The following is an 18,768-nucleotide window of genomic DNA, read 5'->3' as shown; positions in this document are numbered from 1 at the left end:
ATGAATGTGCAGAAGATAGAAGAAAGGGTAGTTAACAAAACGGCACCATGATACTGTAAGAAGTGGTAACACTCATAATTACGTGAGACTGGTGATGCCTGCTAAAGAAAAGGAAAAAAAAGACTTTTTTTAAACCATGTTAAAAAATATAATCCAAGGAAAGATAGGATCATTACTTGAGGTGGATAAGATGATGACAACGAACAACGTAGAAAACACAGTACAAGTCCTGTTCTCTTTAAGAAAAATTATCTTTACTTAGTTAATAGGGAGTTGAATGGCAACCTTGTGTTTTTCTTTGCTCGGAGGACACAATGTATCCATAGGCTTCTTTTAAAATTAACTGGAGTCCGGGCGCTGCCTCCGCGCCTCCTTCGCCCCTTGCCGGGCCCTTCCAGCGTTCAGCCAGCAGTCCACCGGCGTCACCGTCGCGGGGAAGGGGTAGAGAAGCAGCCCACTTGGGCCGGAGGATTCCAGGAGGTCTTGAGTCAGACCCAAGCGGGCCAAAGCCAGGAGGCGTCATGTCTGCGCGATCCCTCTTCACAGCTCTGGTGTCAGCCAAGTGGGTGGCCAAGTCCTTGAAGGCAGCCCAGCCCCTGAAGCTGCTGGATGCCTCGTGGTACCCGCCGAATCTAAGGCGAGACCCTCGGCAGGAGTTTGAAGACTGCCACATCCCTGGAGGAGCCTTCTTCGACATCGACGTCTGCAGTGACCCGACGTCCCCCTACGAGCACATGCTGCCCAACGCCGCGGGGTTTGCTGAGTATGTTGGCAAGCTGGGGGTGGGGAACGGCACCCACGTGGTGGTATATGATGCTAGCGACGTGGGTCTCTTCTCGGCCCCCCGACTGTGGTGGATGTTCAGGGTCTTTGGGCACAAGACTGTCTCCTTGCTGGATGGAGGGTTAAGGACCTGGAAGCGGGAAGGCTACCCGCTGAGCTCAGGCAGGGCCCACCCAATTCAAGTAGAGTTCCAGGCCACCCTAAACCCGCTGTTTGTGAAGACCTATGAAGACATCAAGGAGAACATCGAATCACGCCAATTCCAGGTGGTGGATGCCCGTGTTGAAGGGCGCTTCAGGGGCATCGAGCCAGAACCCCGGGAAGACATTGAACCTGGTCACATTCCTGGCACCTTGAACATTCCCTTCATCGACTTCCTGACCGAGGAGGGGCTGGAGAAAAATCCTGATGCCATCCAAAGACTGTTCCAGGAGAAGAAGGTGGACCTCTCAAAGCCCCTTGTGGCAACTTGTGGCACAGGCGTCACTGCCTGCCACGTAGCTCTGGGTGCATATCTCTGTGGCAAGCCTGATGTGGCCATCTATGATGGAGCCTGGGTGGAGTGGTACATGCGTGCCCTGCCTAAGGATGTCATCTCAGAGGGCAGAGGCAAGACCCTCTGAAGCAGGGGCCTTCGCCACTCCCAGGTCACCAGCCTTCCCACCCTAGGGTAGCACAGCCTAACAATTTTTCTGAGTCTTTTTTAAATACAGTGGCCAAATTTTTTTTTATTCTCAAGGTTTGGCCTGGGTGGCACACCCCACCTCTCCCATCCCTCTGGGAGGCCCATGGAATATTCTGATTCAGAGACAAAAGACAAATGACATCCGTTAAAGGAGGGGAGGGCATGGAGGCACCTTTGGCAATGGTGAAGGGATCTATTGGGGTTGATTGAAGTAGAAACTGGGGAGAAAAGAGGGGCCTGCTTAGCCCCAAATATGGCCCTCTGAAATTTAGCCTGTGCTGATTACCAGACCTACCTCCTCCTATCTTTTACTGTCAATAACTGTGAAGTGTTTAATCTTTAAAAAAAAAAATTAAAAAAATTAATTAATTTTTAGTTTTCAGCATTCATTTCCACAAGAATTTGATTTCCAAAGTTTTTCCCCATCTCTCCCCCACCACCCTGAGATGGAATGCAGTCTGATTACCCGTTCTCCCAGTCTGCCTTCCCTTTTATCATCCCCCTTCTTATCCCCTTCCCCTTTACTTTCTTGAAGAGCAAGATAGATTTCTATACCCAATTGCCTGTATATCTTATCACCCAGTTGCATGTAAAAACAATTTTTTAACATTTATTTTTAAAACTTTGAATTCCAAATTCTTTCCCTTCTTCCCTCCCCACCCATCCTTATTGAGAAGGCAAGCAATTCAATATAGGTTATACCTGTGTAGTTAAACAAAATACTTCCAGAATAGTCATGTTGTGAAAGACTATATTTCCCTTCATCCTATCCCAACCCTCAAATATTCTATTTTCCCCTTTCACACTGTCACTTTTCCAAAGGGCTTGTTTCTGACCACCCCTTCCCTCAATCTGTCCTCCCTTGTATCATCCCCCTCCCATCCCTTCCCCCCCTACTTTCTTGTAGGGTAAAATATCCAATTGTGTGTGTATGTTATTCCCACCTTAAGCCAAGTCAGATGAGGGTAAGGTTCATTCATTCCTTCTCACTTTCCCCTTCTTCTCCTCCCATTGTGAAACCTTTGTATTGCCTCTTTTATGTGAGATAATTTACCCCATGATATCTATCCCTTTCTTCTTCCAATATATTCCTCTCACCCCATAATTTTATTTCTAGCTATCATCCTGTCATGTTCAACTCACCATGTTCTCTCTCTCTCTCTCTCTCTCTCTCTCTCTCTCTCTCTCTCTCTCTCTCTCTCTCTCTCTCTCTCCCTATCTATCTCTCTAAGTATCTGTCTGTCTGTCTATCTATCTATTTCCTCCAGTGACCCTAATACTGAGAAAGGTCTCATGAGTTACAAATATCATCTTTCCATGTAGAAATGTAAACAGTTCAATTTCAATGTCTCTTATGATTTCTCTTTTTGTTTACCTTTTCATGCTTCTCTTAATTTTTGTATTTGAAAGTCAAATTTTCTATTCAGCTCTGGTGTTTACATCAAGAATTCTTGAAAGTCTTCTGTTTCATTGAATATCCTCTTTTCCCCTGACTTATTAAACTCAGTTTTGCTGGATAGGTGATTCTTGATTTTGATCCTAGCTCCTCTGAAATATCATATTCCAAGTGCTCAGATCCCCTTAGTGTACACGCTAATAGATCTTGTGTTATCCTGACTGTATTTCCACAATACTCAAATCGTTTTTTTCTGGCTGCTTGGAATGTTTTTTCCTTGACCTGGGAACTCTGGAATTTTGATATAATATTTCTAGGAGTTTTGTTTTGGGGATAACTTTCAGGAGGTGATCAGTGGATTCTTTCCATTTCTATTTTGCCCTCTGGTTCTAGAATATCTGGGCAGTTTTACTTGATGACTTGAAAGATCATGTCTAAGCTCTTTTCTTTGATCATGGCTTTCAGGTAGTCTAATACCTTATAAATTCCCTCTCCTGAATCTATTTTCCAGGTCAGTGATTTTTCCAATGAGATACTTCAGATTGTCTGGTATTTTCTCATTCTTTTTGTTCTGTTTTATAATTTCTTGATATCTCATAAAGTCCTTAGCTTCCTTTTGCTCTATTCTAATTTTGAAGGAATTATTTTCTTTAGTGAGCTTTTTGACCTCCTTTTACATCTGGCTAATTCTACTTTTTAAGGAATTCTTCCCCTCCTTGGCTTTTTGAACCTCTTTTGCCATTTGGATTAATCTATTTTTAAAGGTATTATTTTCTTTAGCATTTTTTTGAGTCTCCTTTAGCAAGCTATTGACTCATTTTTCATGATTTTCTTGCATCACTCATTTCTTCTCCCAGTTTTTTTTTTTTCTACTTCTCTTACTTGGTTTTCAGAATCTTTGTGGAGCTTTTCCATGGCCTGAGACCAATTCCTATTTTTCTTGGAAGCTTTTAAGGTGGGAGCTTTGCCTTTGTCTTCTGGTTGTATGTTTTGATCTTCTCTGTCACCAAAGCAAGATTCTATTGTTTGAGCTCATTTGTGAGGTTATTCATCTTTCGAGCCAAATATTTGGCTTTTGAACTCTTTGTCAAGTAGGATTCTGCTTCCAGTGGGGATAGGGGTGTACTGTTCCAGGCTGCAGGGATTTTGTTTCAGCCTCTCTATGCCCCACTATCTGTGGACTCAGAGCTCCAGGAAGCAGCCTCTGCTGCTGCCACTTCCTCTGCCACCACTGACCCCATCTGCTGGTGCCACTGCCATTGTTCTAGATGCTGCCACCACCACCCCCACCACTCTGGGGCTGGGGCCAGACCAACCAGGTGTGGGCTCCTCTTTCACCTAGTCCCACAGAGTATTCTCACTGACATTTGTCACATTTGTGGGTTGAGAAGTCTGAAAACTGCCACAGCTGCCCATGCCAAACTGCACTCTGCTCCAAGCCCTGTGTGATCCCTTCCTGTTGACTTTCCAGGTTATCTTGGGCTAGGGATTTGTTTCACTTTGTCATTTTGTGGGTTCTGTAGCTCTAGAATTTGTTTAGAGTCATTTTTACAGGTATTTGGAGGGTTTTGGAGGAGAGCTCAGGGAGGTCCCTGCTTTTACTCTGCCATCTTGGCTGTGCCCCTGAAATGTAATACTTTAAAGGAAGTCATTTGAAAGAATCTAGCTGCCTTTAATGAGCTCAATTCACCTGGAATAAAAGAACTATTCTTGAGAGTACATAAATAACTGACAGATGTGACTTTTCTTAGTGATCTTTTTAAGATGATGGAGAATAAACTTGGTTTTAAAGGACTGGAAAAATGGGTTTTTTTAAATGAAAAAGAAGATTCTAGGAAAAAATATACCAGGTCAAAGAGTTTGATTTCCATTTATGAAAAAAATGCAGTTTTTCATATTAAAAGGAGGATTAATGGAAATCAGGAAAGGTCATGAAATGGCCATGCCAGATTATCTTTTACCCTTAACTAATAGAGTTATGTTATACTAGAGTATAAGTTTAAATAGATGAGAGAAATTCAAAAGAAATTACATACTTAGATTTTAGCAAAGCATTTGCCAAATTCTTTCAGGAAATATTCCTATGATGTGTATGTGATCTTATATATCACTCATCCTCCCTGAATGTTAAGTTTTCAGCTATAAAATTAGAGGGTGGGACAAGATGACTCCTGAAGCCACTTCCTGTCATAATTCATGACTATAATTTTATAAAGATTAAAAAAAATAATGTAGGTGTATAGATGACAGTACATTTAAGTAGATTCTGAACTGCATGTAGGAAAGTACCCAAACAGCTGACATCAATGTGATGGGAGGTATCTGTTGAAGATTTCTAGTAATTTGTCTTTGACCCTGTGTTTCTTAACATTTTTATCAATATCTTGAATGAAGATATAAAATACATGCTTGCCGGGCCTAGAGGCCTGAGGGCTACCCGAGTCTTACCTTACCTATCACAGGTCTTCGGCTGGCCAAACCGGATAAACGTATGAGAGAAGAGACTTTCCGGAGTCGAACGAGGGTTAGGCTTTATTCAGGGTCCTGGTTACATGTGCAGGGGGAACTCTTCCTTAGGAAAGAGAGAGAAATCTCCCAAGGAAGCAAAGATCTTACAGTAAGAGAATGAAAGCAGAAGTGGAAGTGGGGAGAGAGGGGGGAGGGAAGAGCGAAGAGAGGAAAAAGGAAGAGGCGCCTTCTGTCCTGTAAGGGCCCCTCCCGCGCTAAGAGCGCCTTCAGGCTTTCCTGACCCTAATTAAGCTCTCCTGCCGCGTAGTTTGCACCTGAATACCGTGCCTGTTAGATAAGAATAGGTGTGCCCAGATCCGGGCCAGTCTCAAGGGCGGGGATGCCTCTCCCATCACGTTCTCACGGGAAGAGGCGGAAATACACGAGATAGCTCGGTCTCACTCCTCAATTCCCTGCTGTTTCCTGGGGGGCCTCATGAGAACTCTAAGATTTAGAAGTTCCCACCTTTACCCACCCGAGACTGTCCATATGGAATTGAGCTTCCAACCCCAACACATGCTTACCAAATTTTTGATGACAGAAAAACTGGATGGTATAATGAATAAATTATATGACAAAGTCAAGATCCAAAATAATTTTGACAAACTAGAGTAGAGGAGAAAATCTAATGAGATAAAGTTTTAGATTTCAAGATATATATGAAACCCTTCCCTTTGACTCAAAAGAAAAATCAGTGTTACAAATATGACGGAAGCATGCTTACATTATAATTTTCCTGAAAAATAAATTGGTAAGTTTTAGTGGACTTCAAGCTAAATGAGTCAATAATGTGGAAAGACTGAAGAAATTTAAAGTAAACTTAGGCTAGCCTAACACTTTGCCATCGTCGGACCACATTTGTTGTATTGCGCATGCTTCTGGCAGCTAGCAGAGATAGCAGATAAAACATATGGCCTGAATCAGGAAGATCCAAGTTGAAATTCTTTCTCAAACACTTACTAGCTGTGTGTGGCCCTGGGCAAGTCACTTTGCTGCTCTCTGCCTCAGTTTCCTCAACTGCAAAATAAGGATAAGAATAACATCTACCTCACAGGGCTTTTGTAAGGATCCAATAGAGTGATATCAATAAAGTACTTAGCAGCATGCTTGGAACACAGTAGGCATTTAATAAATGCTTGTTCCATTTCTTCTTCTCTTCCCTGCTGTTATTGTCTGTCAGGAAGGACATTCATAAGCTGGAGAGTAACTACAGAAAGCAACTAGAATCATAAAAAAAGAAAATCCAAACCTTCAAGATCTTATCATCTGGGTGAGGGTTAACTGAAGCCCCTAAGAATATTTATCATGGAGAACAAAAGACTTACAGCAGCAGCTCTTGACCTATGTTTGTTGGAGCTTTGGACCTCCTTTGAAAGTCTGGTAAATTCTATGGAAACCTCAATAAAGTTTTGAACACATAAAATAAAATACATAGTATTATAAAGGAAGGCAAAATATTTTTAACAATAAGCCTGTGGTCCATAGGTTAAGAAGCCTTGAAGGATATAACACATTTCAACCACATGAAGAACTGTCACATAAAGATGAAATTAGACTTTTTTTTTTTACTTTGCTCCAGAGGGCAGAATTAGGAAAAATGTGAAAGCAAGGAAAAGAACAAGAGAGACTTTATGAGAGGGGAAAAAATGTCTTACAGGTTGCAGAAAAAATGAAGTCTTGGCAGATACGTATTGATATATCTGACCACTTAGATCCCTTTCAATTCCGAGATTCTAAATTTTATTTAAATTCAACCTATTTAACTCAAAATTAAATAAAAATTAGTAAATTAAATTTGAAATATTAATAACACTGCTTGATTTTCAGGTTAAGAAAAATGAAAAAGTTAAAATAGACAAAAGTATAAAACTTTAAAAGGAATTCAACAAAGTGTGGACCACACCAACCATACTTAACTCTCTTGACTTTGTCATTGTGCTTTAGCTGCCTTATCCTTCTGTTCCTATGTCCTATTTCTCCCATTAGGGAGTCTCTCCCAGAACCTCCATTTTGAATAAAGGTCAAGGATTAGCCATCCTTCATTCTTCATTCTCTACCATTCTCTCCTTGCTGATAGTTCTTTTTTTTTCTTCTTCTACTTTTCAGCTCACCTATATATATCATTTTCTCCCTATTAGAATGTAAGATCCTTGAGAACAAGGACTATCTTTCATCTTTCTTTTATTTGTATGTACTTTTATTTGAATCAGACACCAAACTGTACAATGTCAGATCACAATAATTAATATTCCTAATGAAGAGCTTAAATCATCAAAAGGAAGGTTAAATTATAGTATCCTTTGTTTAAAAGGGAAAAGATCTATGTATTTATTCAAAGGAAATTCACACGAAAATCTCTAGTGTAATTGAGGTTTCAATTCTGGAATGGGGGTTAACTTCAGTTACATAATAATATTATTTATATGAAATAAGTCATTCTTCAATGAGACTGGATAAATGAGATTTTGCTCTACATACCTCAGATTTCATTTTCAGATGATATTTGACTGTATTAGTATTTGTATTTCCACTCTCTCACCCAAATGATATCAAATTCAAACACTCTATTTGCTATGAAATAGTTTTGAGTTTCTATGTTAAAAAAAAAAAAAAACTCATGGCCAACATTTTGTGCATCGAAATTTACATAAATGGTACCTGGTCCTCAAACAAAAGATATACAAGGTCATTATATATTCAAAGCCTTTAGAGCTAGGTAAGACCTGCCAGAGTTTTTAATCACACTAGCATAGCCTTTGAGAATCTGGGGTCACCTCTCTGCCACATTACTGTAGGAAACTGCCTGTGTTTCAGTGTTTTCATTATTAAATGGTTTCTGAGGTCCCTTGCAGCTCTAGATCTATAGATCACTGAAGTCCAGGCAGTTTAAGTGACTTTCCCAAGATCACACAGGTAACAGTCCCATCAGATATGCGATTTAAATCCAGCTCATTTTGCTTCAGAGTCAGAGCATGTTCCACTAAAACCATCCTACTTTCATGAATATTAACATAATCTAGTATGCAAGTACCAAATGAGAGGTACAGACAAATTATATTGAGTCACAGACTTAGATCTGGAAGGAATTTAGAGGTCAATGAGTCCATCTCTCATTTTTCACATGGGGTTACTAAAGCCCAGAGTGCTTAAGGGACTTACTGTAGATCACACAATAATTAAGTGTCAGTCAAGATTCAAAGTCAGGTCTTACTGACAGCAACCATAATTTACTGCTACTGACTCTAGAATGCTACCGTTTGATTTCCAGGAAAGATAATACGTGGCCATGGAAGACTTGATAGAGGACTATTTGAGATTTATCCTGAAGCATGGTTAAGATTCGGAAAGATGGAAAGGAAGCGGAATAATAACATAGTCAAAAGAAGCAACATGAGCAAAGATAATGAGGAGGGGATACGCAAGATGTTTTATGGCACCATGAGTCAGCCAACTTGTCTTGACCAGAGAGTTCATGTAGATGGTAATGAAAGATGTGGCTGGGAAGACAAATTGGGGCCAGATTCTAAAGCACTTTAAATGCTAGGATAAAAATTGTAATTTTTATCTTGTTAGCAGTGGGTAGCCATGAAATATTTTTCAGCATGTAAAATGATAGAAGTGGTATTTGGAGGATTCTGTATTATCCATCTATATGTCTGCCTGTGTGTCAGTCTGTCTATCTGTCTATCCATCTATCTATCTATCTTTTTATTAGACCTATGATTTTATTGGCATAAGAAATTCCCCACAAGGAATTTTCTCTGCCAATGCAGATCAATACTGCCTCTGCAATTGATAGTCTTATATGGTTGCCTGGGAAACTAAAGGATTAAGTAACTCACTCAGGGTCACACAATTAGTGTGTGGCCAGAAATAGAACTTGAATTCATGAGTTCTTGACTTTGAGTTGAGTTGAATTTGGGGACTCAAACTGCCATTGTGATGATTTCTTGTAGAAGAAAGTAGAAGTAAGGGGGAAAAGACAGAAATTGGATGATATTTTTTTCTCTCTTAAATGAATAACTAATCAAAATTAATAATAAGTTTCTAATGAAAACAAAAATCCAAGTAAAATTCTTCAAATAGATGTATCATTTGTTGTTCATTTTTTTATCATTGACTTCAGAGCAAACCAGGTCTTATTTATTTAGGGGATTCTTCAATCCATTATTGTAAATCTCATATAGTTCCTACGAATACTACCTTTGATAGAGTATGAAAATGTTTCTCTTGTATAACTGGTTAATGTAAAAGAAAAATAGACTGTGTGACTTTTAAAAAAACAAATTGTTATTCATATCATCTTAAATTTTGAAATTATTGCCTGGAATCACTGAGATGATTTTTACTATTTAAATGAGTGCTGACTTTCCTGACATATAACCTTCAGTAATGACTTCCTAAAACCTTTTATGATGCTACCAGAAAATGAGTCACCAGCTTTCTCTGTATCCCTATGGTTCCTTTTGAAGGAATTCATGAAATGAAATGGATTATCTTCTAGCACATCCTATTCCTATGAGTCCTTCATAATCGAGAGAATCAATTAATTGAAATGTTCCTATTTTCACTGGGGCATGTGCCAATTAATAAGACCTTGTTATGATAACACTTGTAAGTAATTATAGCCAAGTGATGTTAAGAATAGCCCTTTTCTAAAGGATGTCTCCATATAAAACCCTGTGTTAGACCATGAAAGTTTTTTTTTCTTTGCTCTGTTGTAGAGCTGATGAAAGTCAAGATGAATAGCATATTTGTCCATACATGTATCTCAAATAGAACAGGATAATTTCCTTTTTCTGAGTATAACCCTCTGTGAATTTTAACAGTAGAATTATGCCTATTTTGCCTGACAAAAGGGTTAGATTACATTCTCCTTTGAGAGTTCATCGATTCATTCATTCATTAATCCACTCAATAACCACTTATTAAGCACCTCCTATATGGGAAAAATTTTTCTAAGTAACCTTGTAGGTGACTTTTTAGAATTTGAAGGTTACCTCTCATGTTAAGCAGAAAATTGATGGGCAGGGAAAAAGAAAGAAACTTAGGCCATTTAAGTTCCCTTAGGCTGACAAGTCACTATTAGATATTTTATTTCCTTCTGGGGAATCATCCTTCTGTGAAAGTGAACTTAGTATCTTCAACCATTATAAAACATTAAATTAGCATGATTTTAACATATTAATTAAAAATTACATATAAGTGTACACACACTCATATTAGTACAATTGATATATGTTGACATAGGATAAAATAATGCACATTAAATAAGAATGAATGTAAAGTATTATAATTGGGTTAAAAACATCAACTTGATTTGGCAGGCAAGCATAACAGCACAGTAAATTATCTGAAAAAGATCTAGGACTTTTAGTGGACTGCAAGCTCACTGTGAATCACTAGTGTTATGCAGTCAATTCAGGCTACGTTATGAGTCACAGTGTGTTGGACTACAGAGATGTGACCAGATAAAAAATATATCTGGAGCATTGTTCAATTCTGGATACCCTAGCTTATCAAATGTAATGCTGAACTAGAGAATGTCCACAAGAGGTGAATCAGAATGATGAAGCACCTTCGTGGCAGGTGAAGATACATTGAATTAACTGGGAATATTAGGCTGTAAAAGGGAAGACTTCTGAACAACACATTAGCTTTCTTCAAGTATTTGAGGATTTGTCATGCAGACAATATTCTAAACTTGGTCTTCCTGAACCCAGAGGAGAGATATAGGAGAATGAGTAGAAGTTAGAGGAATGCTCTATTAGGCGTAATATATTGAAAAACTTCTGAACAATTGTTATTCATTTTTTTCAGTTGTATCTGATTCTTCGTGACACTATTTGGAGTTTTCTTGGTAAAGACACTGGAATGGCTTGTTTTTCCTTCTCCAGCTCATTTTACAATTGAGGAAACTGAGGCAAACAGAGTTAAGTGACTTGCCAGGGTCCCTCAGCTAATGTCTGAGGCTGGATTTGAATTCAGGTCCTCCTGACTCTAAGGCTAGCTAGAGCTACATGAAAGTTGAATAGATAACAGAATGTAGGGATAGGAGAGAAAGACACTGAAACAGGCCTCACTTGAAGTCCTTAAGCAAGTGCTGAATGACTCTTGCCAAACAAGTTATACCTCATGCTTCAGATATAGCTTAAGTTAGCATGCTCTGAGGTCCCTTCCAACTCCGTAATTCGGCTATTATTTGAATTATATCCATAAAAGCTAAATGAGAACCTTTTGACCTTCCTGTTCAGATATGCTAACTATTTTGGTTGACTTTACCCAATGATGGTTTTTTCTCTGCTTCTCTGATAAATGCAGTCTCATCTACTATTCTCATAATAACCACGTCTTTATTTGTGAATAAATATATTGGGGGGTACCTGTAATATGTATGCATAAACTCCCTCACAGTGGGGCCATACTTGACAAAAATTATTTGAAACTGATAGGTCTATAATATACCCTGAAGGGCTTAAATAAATACAGGTTGGTGATGATCATTTTATTATATTTTCTTCTGAGTTTTAATGGATCATAGAGGTCATCGAACTTTACAATCACACAAAATAAGGATTTTAATGATCATCTTGTCTAACACAATCACTTTACCTATAAAGGACCAGGAAGTCTTCTTTATTGGTCTCTTATTCTGGACTTTAGTTTCATTTGTAAATTAAAGAAAAATTATCTCAGACATATGGTTCTCCACCAAAATAATTTCCCTACAGATAATATGGGATTTGAGAGGTGATGGAAGATTTCACAAAATACATTTTAGAAACATATGCTCTCATTCAGGGCTGTAATAAAAATTTAAAGGAATTGTATAATCCTCAATCAGATATTTGTACAGAATCAAGTACTTCAAAGCACAACCAGAAATAATCAGTTGAATTCTAGCTATATTTTGAGAAAAAAAGCATCACTTTTTCTTGAGATAATTGGGACATTGAAAATTGAAAAGAGAGCAAAGGTAGAGCTGATTTATTATATTTTTTCTGTTTTCTCTTCAAAATAGAATTATTTACATGTTAGATATAACAGAAGAAAATTATTAACAGGGAGTTGATATCCACAATTAATAAGTAGGTAATTAAAAGTTCCTAACTATCCTTGATAAACTTAAGTCACCAGGCCCAGATGAACTATATACTCGAATACTGAAGAAACTAGCATATCTAATTGATTAGGCATTGCCCATTATATTGGAAAAATCATGTTAAACAGAAGAGGTACTATAAGGTCAAAGAGGGGGAAATGTCTACATTTTCAAAAAGGAAAGAGAACAGTCTGAGAACTATAAACCAGTGAGCTGCTCTTCAATTCCAGAGAACATTTTATAACAGAACATTAAGAAGATTGGCAAATATCCAGAAAGGGAAATAAACAAGTATTAAAAGCCATAATGGCTTCATTGAGAACAAGCCATACCAGGCTAACCTTTTTTGTTTTATAAGATTATCAAATTATTAGATGAAGGGTGAATAATGGATACAGTTTGTCTAGACTTAGGAAAGTTTTTGATAAAGTCACATTTTTCTTGTGGCAAAGATGGAGAGTTATGAATCATGTGATAATATGATCAGAAGTATTGATTGGATGGTTATATTGGTTGAATTGGATGTAGAAGTAGTATAGGTTGACTGGACTCAAAGAACAGTTCTTAATAACCCAATGTCAACTTGGCAGGAAATCTATCATAGAGTATCTCAAGGATTTGTGCTTGGCCCGGTGCTGACTTAGAAAAAAGCATAGAAGATATACTCATCAAATTAGAAGAAGTCATAAAGCTGGAACAGATAGCTAACCTAGAGGATGACAGTTAGGATCCCAAAGGATCTGGAGAGGCTTCAGCATGATGTTCATTATAATGGATAGTCAGCAAGTTATCTGAAAAATAATCTGGAAGTTATAGTGGATTGTCAAGTCAATATGTCAGCAGCATGTGGCCATTAAAAAACAAAACAAACAAAAAAAAATGAATCCACTCTTGGGTTTTATTAACAAGGGAACAATAAAGAGGTGATAGTATCACTGTATATTGGACTTTTAGATTCCATCTGAAACATTATGTTCAGTTCTGGGCACTAAGTTTAAGAAGAATTGATAAGCTGGAGAATGACCAGAGGAGACTAACCAGGATGGTGAATAATCTTAGTCCATGTCCTGTGAGGATCATTTGAAAGAAATAAGCATGTTTAGCCAGAAGAAAAGCAGATTTACAGGTTACAATAGTTGTTTTCAAGTATTCATAGCGATGTCATTGGGAAGACAGAGTAGATTTTTTCAGCTTGTCTCCAGAGGTCAGAAGAAAGAGCATTATATGGAAATTGAAAAGAAGCAACTTTAGGCTCATTGTCTGGAAAAACATCCTGACAAGTTGAGCTGACTACAAGTGAGATGATGTGCTTACAGGTTTTGTGCGTTCCCCATCCTTGGAAATCTTCAAGCAGAGATTGCATGACTACGTGAGAGTGTTTTAGTGGGGGGTTCTTTTGAATATTGCTTGAACCACATTGCTACTAACATCCATCCTAACTTTAAATTCTGTGAATAGACTTAAACTTGGATGAAGATATTCTGATACCTTGCACTGGATGCTAGTAGGATGGGTGTCATGGCTTGGAGCACTTGACTATTCTTTTTAAGACCAAAATTAAGAGTGGCAAGCTCACTATGAACCTCACCCACTATTATTAACATTACAATAAACCCTGCCACTTGATTGGAAGACAGTTTGAGTAATGAATTCATTCCAGGAATATGATGCCCTATACCATGACATTTCAGGATTTCCAGAAACCCCAAATCACATCATTTTGGTGACCCATATAAGGAACTCCTTCACCCCCTCAAACCCTCCTCCAGTAAAGACCAGAAGATGTGTCCTCTCCAAGTTCCAGCACATCGACTGCTCATGCTGCATACCAACCTTTGCCCAAGCCAAAGGCCCCTCACCCACTGAACCTGGCATCAGTCAGGTTGCAAGGTTTGACCCCTTGAACTGAACCCAGCAAGGCAGGAACAGCTCTATGCCCCTTTCAAGCAGGAAGCAGTTTCAGATGCTGAGAAATTTGCCCCTTACTTCAAAAGATTTTGGATCCCATTTGTTTGAGGGGAGAATGATGGGTGATAAGACCTGGACCCCCAAAGTAAAAGACCATGTCTTTGAAAGCAACCCAGTCTCTGAATTTTCCCATACAATTCAGCAACCTAGATCACTGGTGCCTCTGCCCAAGGCAACTGGCCCACTCTAGGCCACCTAAACCACCTAATTAGGTTACTTGACATTTCTTTCACTGTCTCACTTTGCCCATCCCATACTACTGCATATACCACTCCTTAATGCCATCTAGGTCACCTAATCAGCCTAGGTGACATTCCTTTATGCCACCTGGCTCATTCCAGACTACTTACCGTTCTTTAATCCCATTCTGATTCCTTTCACTGTCCTTTGTGTATATAAGCATCAGTCTCACCCCCATTAAGTTACAGGTTCACTAGGAACTTCTTCCACTACTATTAGTTTTGAAATAAACCTTGCCACTTGACAGGAAAAAAAGTTCCTATAGGAAAAGGCCTTCTAATGACTGTACCTTACTTAGTAGTAGGATAAACAGACTTTTATCTGTGAAGCAAAGATAGATAAAGTGTGGCTCAGTACCCATGAAACCCCCATAAGGTAATATGACCCCCAGCACAGACAAATGACATCCAGTAAAAATGAAGTACTCAATAGAGATGGTATGGTCAACAGAAAAGACATACCCATTAGACAGCAGAAATGTGATGTCCAGCAGAGAATAGTACTATATTATAAGAAAACATTGATAGGTTTGTAGCACTGGAAGTCTGAGTAGCTCTGGTCATGTGTGTATCCTGACCAAAATTCTTCCTATGGGTATGTCCTCCATGTATGAACCCTGACCATTCATTGATACCTGATGTGTGCCCCTTTGAAAATGTTCTCTGATCATATGTTTCCCTTGGTCATCACTTTATTTGCTATGCTATTTTAATGCTCTTAAAAAAAAGTGTTATCTTTGGTAAATGTAAATTCTTGGGTGGGTTCTCATGTGCTCTAGTTTTGAGTGTGCTGATGCATAGAATGTCTCAAATTTGGTTTATCTTCTCTAAGAAGTGGGAATATGTGTCTGTATCAGTAAGTACCCCAATATACACAGGGAATTCCTGCTATCACAGTTTCTTAGATCTGCATTTATAAAAGAAAAGGTAACTTTTGAGGGGTTAACAATCTCCTTTAATCAAGCACATATATCATTCACCTAGTTCAGAGGGAAAAGTCAGCACCCTGAACTTCAGAGAAAATACGATAAATCAAAGATCAACACACATGGCCTCCAACTGCCTGGCCATAATCAATACATATATCACAAATCAACAGACAGGTTCAACTGTCTGGCCATAGTTACCAGAGAGGAAAACACCAACATCTGGGTTTTCAAAGCCAGGGGGCTCTTTAGCAGCTTCCCAGAGTCTCATCTGGCCAAATAATCACCTTCAGTCAGTAAGCCCCAAAGTAAAACCTTACTCAGAGTATTTATACATTTTTAGAGCCAGAGGGCATCACAACCCTTGCAAATCAGTGCCTCATTAACAAAAGGCATGGGCCTTCCTACAAATCTACCCAGGCCCATTAATGGGTAGGGAAGATCTTTAAACATATTAACAACAAAAATACATATACTGCTTCTACTTAAAGAAACGTCTGTTTCTGTACCTGACTCGGAGTAAAGACTCTTGGTTGATAAAGGCAAAATTCAACCAGATGCACTTATTATACTACAACAAAAACAGCAAAAGATCCTACTTTGTTTGCCATTACAGTATCATGGAGTATTTTGAATATTATATACTGACATAAAAAGAAATACAAAGAGCCTCAGTGATTTGGTCATTGCCATACAGCTCTTTGGTGACCAAGCTTGGACTCAAATCAAGATCTCCTGAATCTAAAGCAATAACTTACTTATATCTGTATTTATATAGCTCTCTATATATTTATATATATTTATATCTCTCCAGCTCTTTCTATCTCTGTTTCTCTACGCGCACACACACACACACACACACACACACACACACACACACACATCTTTGTATATGCTGGCCATAGTCCTAAACACAAATGATTAATACATTGAAAAAAAAAATGGTTCTTCATAAATACATATCTATACACACATATAAACACAAATATACTTTGTACATACTGTATCTTAAAGAGACTAATAACCCATTAAACTTAAAATTAATTGCAGTCCACATATATATATGAGATTTTCATTGTGTTGTTCCTCTTATAAAATGACAAAATATCAGCATGTCTTTTGCAAACTCTACTTGAAGGAATCAAAATGGGTTACACTTGTTAAAATGGAAAATGCCTCATTAATAACATAATGACCAATAACTAACATTTCAAAATCCATTTGAAAGCAACATACATTGACCTTCTAAAATCCCTCAGTGCTTACAATTGATTACCGCATCAGTGAATCAATGCATATTGAGCTATGAAATATTTTGACTATATGTTCAACTATCACCTCATGTAATTGAAGTTTGGGTTTTGCTGACAGTGGGTACAGGAAACAAAATTGTTATCAGGAACATTTTCATATTGAAGCAGAACTTTATGGTTTGCAAAGCACATCACACATATTGTCCCATTTGAGTCTCACCATACTTGTGAGATAGATATTGTTACAGATAAGGAAACTGAGACTCCAAGAGGTTAAATGACTTGTCCATGATTATGCAAACTAGTACATGAAAGGATGGGACTCAAGCACAGGTCTTCCTTGACTTTAAAGAAAAGACACTACCCTCTGTCATGTTTCCTTTGCTGTTTTTGGTGATGGGCAGGATGGATTAGAGAGGAAAAATAACAGTAAAAGGGAGAATAGTTAATAGAAATAATTTAGGGATAAGATGACGAGGGTCTGAACTTGGATTCAGTCAGGACGGAAACAAGGATAGACAGGAAAATGAAAAGATTTCTCTTTAAAGAAGTTGTAAAGGTGAGCTTTGGTGATTAAGTTGGATATGGGGGGGGAGGGTAAAGGAAGAAAAAGAAGTAAAGATGTTAAATTATTTCATTATTTGGAGCCTAGGTGACTAGGAAAATATTGGCACTATTACAGACAAAAAAAGAAAGTTAGTAGGAAGACTGGTTTGGGGGTAGGGTATGATAAATTTTGCTTCTGATATGCTGTTAAAGGTCCTGGAAGGAGAGGTGAAAATGTCCATAAGGCAATCAAAACTAGGACTTGATAATCCTAGAGAGCAGCTGAGGTTGGTGATATTTTTAGGATAATATTTCAGGAAAATGATATTTGAATTTGTAGAAATATATTTCTAATGGAGATAATGTAAGGAGAAAAGAGCAGAGGACTGAGGAAAGAATATTGAGGACAACTCATGCGTAGGGAAGAGGAAGTAGAACCAGTACTAGTGAAGGATATGGGGAAGGCATGGTCAGAAAAAGTCAGAGGACCAAGAAAGTCCAAGTAGGTGGAAAGGCAAGAATAAAAAGAATTTCAAGGAGAGGCTTTGCCGTCAACTCTAGCTAAATAGAACTACTACTAATTCTTCAAATATTCTCCGATTTTTCTTACCTCCTGAGCTCTACTTTTATTGCTTCTTCTACTTCAACTATGCTTTTTTTGTCATACGTTTTGTAATTAATCCTGTTCAACTCTTCCAATTCCTTTCAAGGACAACCTTAAATGACTTCTCTTCCTTGATTCTTCTCTAGCTAGCAATCCTCTCCCCTCTCTGAGAATAATTGTATCACCTTGTATGTATCGCCTATACAATTAATAGAAAATTGTGGGTATATTTCATTTGAATCCCCTGCTCAATTGCAAAAATTCCACAAAAGCAAGAAATGCACATTCTTCACAATCTGAGCACAGCACCTTATGCATAGGAAACACAACATATATATGGTGAGTAATGTCAATTTTTGTACATCAAGGGTCAACGCAGATAAATTAACACTGGAAAATTGGGAGGTCTCTAGTGACTGGGGTCAAAAGAGTTTCAATAGATTCATTAGCACAAACGTTATATTGCAAGAGAATGAAAAGATTTGGTGGTAAGGAGACAGAAGCACTTTCTATAGACTGTACATCACATAAGTGTGATCTCAAAAAGGAATATGGGAAATAGGATAGTAACTAGAAATAAGACAGGAAAGAGTAGCCAAAATTATTTTTTCTCAAGATAGGGAAGACCTATGCAAAAGGAAATTAATTACTGGAAAGGGCATTACATAGAGAAACACTGAAATAAAATGCTTAGAAAAATAATTTAATGAAATAGGATCTTGCAAGAGGTGAAAAGGAATGAAGTCAAAAGTACATGT

General features: G+C 38.1%; 1 pseudogene; it reads left to right on the top strand.

Moving 5' to 3' along the window:
- Positions 1-347: 347 nt before the first annotated feature.
- Positions 348-1,823, top strand: LOC140498495 (3-mercaptopyruvate sulfurtransferase pseudogene; annotated as a pseudogene).
- The last annotated feature ends 16,945 nt before the right edge of the window (positions 1,824-18,768 follow it).

Source organism: Notamacropus eugenii, chromosome 4 (assembly GCF_028372415.1).
Source record: "Notamacropus eugenii isolate mMacEug1 chromosome 4, mMacEug1.pri_v2, whole genome shotgun sequence".
Lineage (NCBI taxonomy): Eukaryota > Metazoa > Chordata > Mammalia > Diprotodontia > Macropodidae > Notamacropus > Notamacropus eugenii.
This window is presented reverse-complemented; position numbering and strand designations above follow the sequence as displayed.